This window comes from Lipotes vexillifer, unplaced genomic scaffold (assembly GCF_000442215.2).
Source record: "Lipotes vexillifer unplaced genomic scaffold, Lipotes_vexillifer_v1.1 scaffold1038, whole genome shotgun sequence".
NCBI classification, from domain to species: domain Eukaryota; kingdom Metazoa; phylum Chordata; class Mammalia; order Artiodactyla; family Lipotidae; genus Lipotes; species Lipotes vexillifer.
The window spans coordinates 1209541-1218935 of record NW_006780148.1 but is presented as its reverse complement, the minus strand read 5'-3'; positions in this window follow the sequence as shown (position 1 = coordinate 1218935).

Genomic DNA, 9395 nt, shown 5'->3' with positions numbered 1-9395 from the left:
GACGCACAGGCTCAGCGGCCATGGCTCACGGGCCCAGCCGCTCCGCGGCATGTGGGATCCTCCCGGACCGGGGCACGAACCCGTGTCCCCTGCATCGGCAGGCGGTTGGTGAATTCTTAATAGCTCCTCTTCCAGATAAATGCAGACACAATCTTACATAAACATTTCAGGACAATATGGACATCCCTGAGGTCCACTGATACCCCCTATTGTGGCACTGTAGTGTTTTTTGTTTTTTTTTGTTTGATTGTTTTTGCCACACCACTCGGCTTGTGGGATCTTAGTTCCTCGACTAGGGATTGAGCCTGGGGCAGGACAGTGAAAGCGCCGAGTCCTAATCACTGGACAGCCAGGGAATTCCTGTGGCACTGTCGTTTAAATAGGCCAGTAAACATTCAGAATACTTGAATAGGAAGCACAAAGAATAACTCCTATATTAATGGATCCTTGGGGAAGATAAGCATTCTAGAACTATAGCTTATTATTTCAAGACATTTTTATCATCTCTTGAGACTCTCAGCTGAGAAGAAAAGATTGGGGGCAGGGGAGAAGAAGAGGGGTCACTCCAAAGATGAAAATAAGGTCATGAAAGTTGTCTTGGGATGGAGCAGCTTGAAATGAAAGAGCCTAACCTGGAGTAGCAGGTGAATGGTTGTTGCTGAGAAGAGTGTTTAAAAAGGTCCACTTACAAGGTGGCTGGAATGTCAAAGGAATCTATTAGCCGCTCCATCACATCTCAAGGGCAATGACTGCATGGAATCTAATGTAGGTGAGTCAGAAGCAACGGTGGCTTGTGGGGGATGGGTATGTCGGGGTTTCACAGTTTGACCTATGGCCTAAGATTATCTGCTCCTTTGTTTGAATCTGTACTGACCAGAAGAATATTCGCTGTCTGTAAAATGTAAAATATTAGGAACCACCAAATGTTTACACACAGGAGAATAGTTGAAAATACTGTGGTTCATTGCACAATGGAGGTCAATGCACATCAATAAAAAAGAAAAAAAAGAAAAAAACAAGATCTGTGAACTGATTTGGAGTGATTTCTGAGGCTCTGAAGTGTAAAAAAGCAAAGTGCAAATGAGTATGTAGAGTAAGATACCCTCCATTCAAGAAAGAAAATGTAAGAAGACACGCATGTATCTGCTCATTTGTACAAAACATAGGAAGAATAAACCAGAAACGAAATCTTCAGAGGGCAGGTAAAACAGGTTCATGGGGGTGAGGAAGGAGGAATATTTCTGAGTATCCCTTTTGTATAGCTTTGGCTTTTAGAACCATAGTAATGCTTCCAACACCTCCCAAAATAAAAAATGAAAATCAACCAGGGTGTGTGTGGGTGAAGGAGGAACCCCAAATAGGAACCAATTACAACCGGACCTATTACAAATGATAACATAACCACACTAAAGGGAATTGGGACGAAAAGAATTAAGTAACTGGAAATTAGTATTTTGACTGGGTACCATAAGGCTAAGATGAACTGTGCACAAATAATCTAGTAGTAATCTGTTGCTCACAGAGGTGTGAGTTAATAATTCTGTCATTTTGTATAATGTCATTGTGTATATTAGGACTGAACACACCCCATGAGGCAGACACACCCTGAAGTGACCCCTAGTGAGTCACAGCTTCTGTAATCCCTTTTCCTTCAGTGAAGGCTGAACCAGTGCAGTGGTTGCTTCTAACCAGTAGAATATGGCAAAGGTGAAGGGACTTTGCAGATATAATTACAGTCCCTAATCAGCTGATTTTAAGATGAAAATAGTCTCCTGGATGGGACTGACCAATCAGGCAAGCCCTTTGAAAGAGAGTCTAGAGGTCATGGACTTGAAGCTCTCTTTCCATTGCTGGGTTTGAAAAAGCAAGCTGCTAGGAATTCTATAGCCACAAAGAAATGAATCTGCCAACAACCCAAGGGAGCATGGAGACAGATCCCTCCTCAGTCAAGCCTCCAGATGAGAAGGCAGCAGAGAACCTAGTATGCTGTGCCAGACTTCTGACCTACAGAAACTGAAATAATAAATGGGTGTTGTTCTTAGCCACTAAATTTGTGGTAACTTATTATGAAGCACAGAAAATGCATTAAACTGTTGGAGAAAGAAGTTACAACTAAGGAAATGGGGACGACTAGAATGGGCCTTAATGGTGTTAAAATGGAATGGAAGGTGTCAGGGTGAACTAATTTTTAATAGATGTACAGATAAATATAGAAGTAAACACAGATGTGTATGTGTGCTAATGTACACACACACACGCACACACAAACACTTCCTTGAGAGGGCCCCTGAGAGTAGCTATGATAACACCTAGCACCCAGAACTTGGTTCCTATACTCTTTCTCCAATAAGAGAAATCAGAGCTCCTTGAAGAAGTGATTCATTCCAGGGCTGCACAAGGAATATTAAAGATGATCTTGGGGAGCCAGAAACTAAATCCTTGTAAAAGGATGAGGGTATGTAAAGAAGATGGAGGAGCTAACAGAGGCAGCTCCTAATGGTGAAAAGCTGGAACAATTTGAACAAAAATTTTTAAATATTTAATTATTACTCATAGAATGAAATAAGTATCCATGACTCTATATTGATAAAAATACATGGGGGAGAAGAGTGAGCTCTTCTATATGGAAGAATTCCAGTTCACAAACAGAGTAAGCAGAATACGAAATCATCTTTAGGCAAACACCGCAGTAATAACTGTCACAGGCTAATTACTGTGGGCAGAGATTTGAAGCTTTGAAATGTGGCATCATAGTCTCCAAGTATCTCCCCCATTATATTTATCAATCATTGTACAAAGGTAAAAATAGTAACTCAATAGTGGAGATACCCAGTAGACAACACTTAGCCAAGTGATCAAGGTTAACATCACCAGTAATAGGACATACTAACATCAGGTACCCCCTTAATGTGATACACTGAGAAGGACACATCACTTCGGTGGCAGTCTTGTCAAAAAGGCCTAATCCTGATCCATGAGAAAACATCAGACAAACCCAAACTGAGAGACATTCTACAAAACACCTGACCAGTACTCATCTCAAGTGTCAAGGACATGAAAGAAAGAGTGAGGAACTGTCACAGATTGTCAGAGGATTAAGTAGACCCAACAACTAAATGCAGTGTGGGGTCCTGGAATAGATAAAGGACATTAAGTGAAATTCAAATAAAGTTGTAATCGTATTTAATACGATATTAGCATTTATGTCCTGATCATGATAATTGTACTGTGATTATATGTTTTTAACATTAGGGGAAGCTAGATGAAGCGTATTATTTTTGCAGCTTTTCTGTAAGTCTGAAATTACTTCAAAATAAGAAATGCTCCAATGAGTGAAGAGAAAAGCCACAAAGTGGGAGAAGATTTTCACAACACATAATCAACAAAGAAATACATAGGGAATACATAAAGAAATCTGACAAAACAGTAAAAAACAAAAAAGTTCAAAAATGTAATAGAAGACTTCCCTGGTGGTCCAGTGGGTAAGGCTCCACGCTCCCAATGCAGGGGGCCCGTGTTCGATCCCTGGTGGGGGAACCAGATCCCGTATGCCGCAACTAAGAGCCCACGTGCCACAGCAAAGATCCCGCGTGCCGCAGCAAAGATCCCGCGTGCTGCAACTAAGGCCCCAAGCAGCCTAAATAAATAAAAGTAATTTCTTCTCAGAGTGTACTAGGTATAAAACTTAGTTTAAAAAAATGTAATAGAAAAATGGTTAAAAGCCTTGAACAGGCACTTCAAAATAGAGGAAACTCAAATGGCCAACTAATATTTGAAAAGATGCTAATTAATTATGATGGGGATGCAAACTAAAAGCATAATGAAATACCATTATATATGCATTTGATTGGCAAAAATTCAACACTGACAATACCACTACTGTTGATATGCATACCCTGTGTCCTGGCAATTCCATTCCAGGTGTAGACCATACAGAAATGTGTGCTTCTGTGCATCAGGACTCACGCACCAGAGCTTTCATTTTGGCACTTTTTTTTCCAAAAGCCAGAAGCTTGAAACAACCCAAATGTCCACCAGTGGTAGACTGGAGAAATTGTGGTGCACTCGTGCAATAGACTACTATATAACAGTGAAAGTAAACAACCTGTAGCCATACACATCAGTATGGATGATTCTTAAAATGTGTGAAAAAAGAAAATCACAGAAGAATGTCTGCAATATGATTTCAACAATATGAAATTCAAGAGTTAGGCTGAGCTAACAATACATCATTTGGGAGAGCATTCATAGCTGCACAAAAATGAAGAGCAAGTGAATGATTACTACCCAGATTAGGATGGTGGTTACCAGGCAGGGCAGAGGAGGTGTGTTTGACAGGGCCCAGTGTAAGATGGGCTCCCAAAACCCTGGCCCTGTCCTATTTCTTCGCCTAGGTATAAGACTGTAGTTATGTGTTATACATCGTTATATGTGAATGGATGAATATCTCAATTCTTTTTTTTTTTTCTTTTTGGCTGTGTTGGGTCTTCGTTGCTGCACGCGGGCTTTCTCTAGCTGCAGCGAGCGGGGGCTACTCTTCGTTGGGGTGCGCAGGCTTCTCATTGCGGTGGCTTCTCTTGTTGCAGAGCACGGGCTCTAGGCGCGCGGGCTTCAGTAGTCGTGGCGCATGGGCTCAGTAGTTGTGGCACACGGGCTTACCTGCTCCGCGGCATGTGGGATCTTCCCGGACCAGGGCTCGAACCCAAGTCCCCTGCATTGGCAGGCAGATTCTTAACCACTGCGCCACCAGGGAAGTCCCCTCACAATTCTTAAAAGATATATATGCACATACTTATTTAATACCTCCCAAAGGCTAGACGTGAAACTTCCTCTAGAGGGGTCTAGGAGCTAGGGTTGGAGAGAGAGATACTTTTCACTGTGTACATCCTTTTCTATTTAACACTACTTAAATAAAACTAAATACAATTTTTTTCAGTTTCTTGGTTCTATTCCAGACCTACTGAATCAGAATCTTGGAGGATGCCTGGGAATCTGGGTTCTTCCAGCTCCCTGTGTGATTTTTAGGCAGCTGAGGTTGAGAACCCCTGGTGTCAGCAGAGGGAAGTCAGCAGACTGTGCTGTCAGGAATTCCTGACATGGGCTAGAATCCAGTCCTCCTCCTTCCCCGGAAGTTGAGAGCCCTAACCCTCTCCTTGGGAGGGGAAATCCCAGACACGAGTTGGCTGAGTGGAGGAAGCCACGGGGTCCAGCTCTTGAAGGCTGCTTGTTCACGTTGTTGCTCTGGACATAGGGAGACACTGGCCCACCCACCATAAAGTTCCTTCTTGGTCTCAGGGGGCCAGCCAGAAAAGAGTGTGACTGCTCCCTGTGCTGTTTTCTGTTACATCCTTCTGCAGTACGCGGGCCTCTCACTGTTGTGGCCTCTTCCGTTGCGGAGCACAGGCTCCGGACGCGCAGGCTCAGCGGCCATGGCTCACGGGCCCAGCCGCTGCCGCAGCACGTGGGATCCTCCCGGACCGGGGCACGAACCCGCGTCCCCTGCATCGGCAGGCGGACTCTCAACCACTGCGCCACCACGGAAGCCCCACATCCTTCTTTCTTGATCTCCTTTCTTCCTTTAGTGGTACTGCCTCAGTCACCTGGCTCCTTAGCTCATGGATTATATGCAACGGAGTAGTAGTATGACTTGAGTTCTGTGTCTTTGGGTTAATTTTAGGTGTAAAATACTACGGTACTGGGGACTTCCCTGGCGGTCCAGTGGTTAAGACTCTGCCCTTCCACTGCAGGGGGCGTGGATTTGACTCCTGGCTGCGGAAGTAAGATCCCACATGCCACGGGGCCAAAAAAAAGAAAAAAAAAGATAAAATAAAATACTAACGTATCCTTCTTTAGCATGCAAATTCAAACTTCAAACAAAAACTTCTGCCTGAATTTACAATTTAGGATCCCATAATACTGCAAATCTAGACCTGGCCTGTCTAGTATGGTAGCCCCTAGCCACATGGGGCTATTTTAATTAAAATCAAATAAAGTTTAAAATTCAGTTCCTCAGTCACACTAGACATATTTCAACTGCTGAACAGCCACACGTGGCCAGGGGATACTGTATTAGACAGCTCAGATATAGAACATTTCCCTCATCCATAAAGTTCTATTGGGCAGTGTTCTCTAGACCTATCAACAGTTCCACAGCTCCTACGTAGCAATCTCAGACCACTACTCTGCCATGCAGCTTTCCCCTCCACTTTACCTGCTTCGAGTTACTAGAAATATACAGGCTGTCATCCTCTTTCTTCATGGCCACCCTCCTTCCTATCCAGCCTTGACGCCATTCTGCACCATTTGGGCCATTCTCATGATCACATGCTCATCTCTGAATCTTTTCTCTTTCAGACACGCCTGCTCTGCTCATCTCCAACCTCCTGTCAATCTGAATGCAGGATTTTGTTTCTATGCCTGAGCTGCCTAAGAGCTACTGGAGGAAATCACCCAACTGTGGGGATCGGGGCCATGAGACACTCAGGGGTACAAGCTCAAGTGCCACAGTTGGGCCGTCCTGTTGTGTGCCCCTCGTCAACTCTATATAATTCCCCTTCTCTACTCTCCTCAAGACCCCTAACCCAGTGCTATCAAACTTTAATGTGCAAGCGAATCACTTGGGAGACCTTATTAAGAATGCAGATTCTGATCCAGTAGGTCTAGGGTGAGGCCAGAGATTCTGCATTTCTAACAAGCTCACCTTAGAGAAGTTTGTAAAGCTGAAAAATGGATTAGTAGTTAAAGAGCTGACCAGGCTTTGTCTATGATAAACGAAGCCTCTAAAGTAACAGCAACAGAGTCTGAAGTGGTGGCTTCCCTGGACAGCTTTTTTCTCAACCAGCCTCCCAGGACCCACCCTGTCACTATTACTTCTGAAACCCTGGGAGGCCCCGGCCAAGGCTCCCTGCTTCAAACCAAGCCTGGGCCGCAGGAGAGAGGAAGAGCACCTGGCTTTGTCTCCCTGATGAGCCCAGACTGTGTCAGTGGCACTGCTCAGGAAGGGAGTCAAACTGGTTAGTACATTGCACTTAGAAGTTCCTGAGTTTTACAAGTAGGCAGTAGTTTTTCTGGGAAAAAAAAAATTTACAAATATCTATCCAGAAATCCAGAGCAAGTTAGAAAGTCTTGGAGTTGTTCCTTAGTTCATCAGCAAAAACAGTTTTGCTGATCCAAAAATATGTTGCATTTGGCAACACGTGCTGGAGAATGAATCTGCAGCCCCAGAGTTCTGCAGAAGTACCTGAGGGACTATTAGCATAACAAAACTTCCGTTAACACTCTTGCTCTTAAAAAGCAAACCTGACGAGACTTCCCTGGTGGCGCAGTGGTTAAGAATCTGCCTGCCAGTGCAGGGGACACAGGTTCGAGCCCTAAGATCCCACATGCCGTGGAGCAACTAAGCCTGTGCGCCACAACTACTGAGTCTGTTCTCTAGAGCCTGTGTGCCACAACTACTGAGCCTGCGCTCTAGAGCCCGTGAGCTACAACTACAGAGCCTGCGCCTAGAGCCCCTGCTCCACAACAAAGAGAAACTTCAACAAGGAGAAGCCACTGCAATGAGAAGCCTGCGCACTGCAACCAAGAGTAGACCCCGCTCGCTGCAACTAGAGAAAGCCTGCGCACAGCAACGAAGAGTAGACCCCGCTCGCTGCAACTAGAGAAAGCCTGCGCACTGCAACCAAGAGTAGACCCCGCTCGCTGCAACTAGAGAAAGCCTGCGCACAGCAACGAAGACCCAACACAGCCCCCAAAAATAAAATAAATAAATAAAATAAAAAGCAAACATGGAGAAATTGCCATATTTTATATTCTTAAAGCAACATGAATAAAGTTAAGAATTCTTCCTTGTATACCCTGTCATACAATTGGATTGGTAAAACATTAATGCATGAAGCCATAACATTTAGGGGAGGACTTGACAAAGTGAGATGACATTAGTTTTAGGTTCCAACTAAAATTTTTGCCCCCCTTTTTTTTAATAGACTCTGTACATTTATTAACATCTTCTAAAATCTCTGTAGTGTTGTAGTTTTACAACCAGTTTTGGGGGGTGCCATTGCCATACACTTATTGGTAATTCAAATACCTGGTTATTACATAAAAATAACCCATTTCAGACCCAAAGTTTTACTGTCAATTTTGGCAGAACTTACTTTCACTTCTATTTTCCAATTGTTATATTGGGAGCAAATATCCTAGTCATACATTGGGAAACGTGTGTTCTGGTTGTATCGCACAGAACACCAGTGTTGTAGTTGAAATTCCAGTTAAGTATGTGAAACTACCACAAGGATATAAGGCTAATTTGAAGATGTTAGTAAGTGCCTCCGTAGCTGTCACATGAGGATCCTTAGGATCAGGTAGAAACCACAGGACTGCAATCCTTAGGTTATTGTAGTTTTTTGTTTCTAAAAAAAAATTTTTTTGGCTGCGCTTCACATCTCACAGGATCTTAGTTCCCCAACCAGGGATGAACCCATGCCCCCTGCAGTGGAAGCACAGAGTCCTAACGACTGGACCACCAGGGAAGTCCTGATTGTAGTATTTTTATTATAAGAACTTGTACACTGATACCACCCTTTTCAGTGGTTTGTCTTCTATCTTTTGTGGCTGGCTGTTTTGTTTTGTTTTGAATAAGTAAAGTAAGCTAAAATTGGGCCTACTCTGTAGTAATTCCTTTACATGTAAATACTAAATACACTTAAGTGGCTGACAGGATAACAATGACGACTGGGATGTAAAAGGAACCGGGCCATTGATGAGGTGTTAAAGGCAGGGCACTGGCCTTTCCCCCTCAGACGGATGGACCAGTGGACAATGGCTCTATTAAGGAAGTTTCTTGCTGTTGCGTGGTACTGAACCCACGGGACAAGGCTCTGGCTGGTCTCTGCGTTATTTGCTGTGTTGATTCAGTGTTGAACTGCTATTGAGAAACAACAGAGGGAAAGTATTGCATCAGGCTCTAAGAACTTGCACAAGGCTTTATCTCTTCTCTTTTCTACGCCATCTTGCTACTTCCCCAGCTACTTAATGACCTTCAAACTCACCACATGTTCATGTCTCACTCCCTAAGCCGTATACACCATTTCTGCTTACGTGCCACTGGCTAAAATTCAGTCAGTGGCCTCTCCTAGCTGCAAGGGAGAATAGGAAGTTTTCCCTTTCTTTCAGCCAAATAAGATCTACTACTGATGAAGAGGGAGGGCACAGATATCAGGGTGGGGGATGTCTAGAAATCTCTCCCACTCATCCACTAAAATCCACTCATTCTACAAAGTCGAGGACAGGCAACACTTAACTCTGTTAGGTCTTCCTATTTCTTCCCTAACCTCCCTAGGCAGACTCCTAGTCACTCATTCCTCTGAAGTCCCACTTCTACTTGTGCTTGCTTTTTC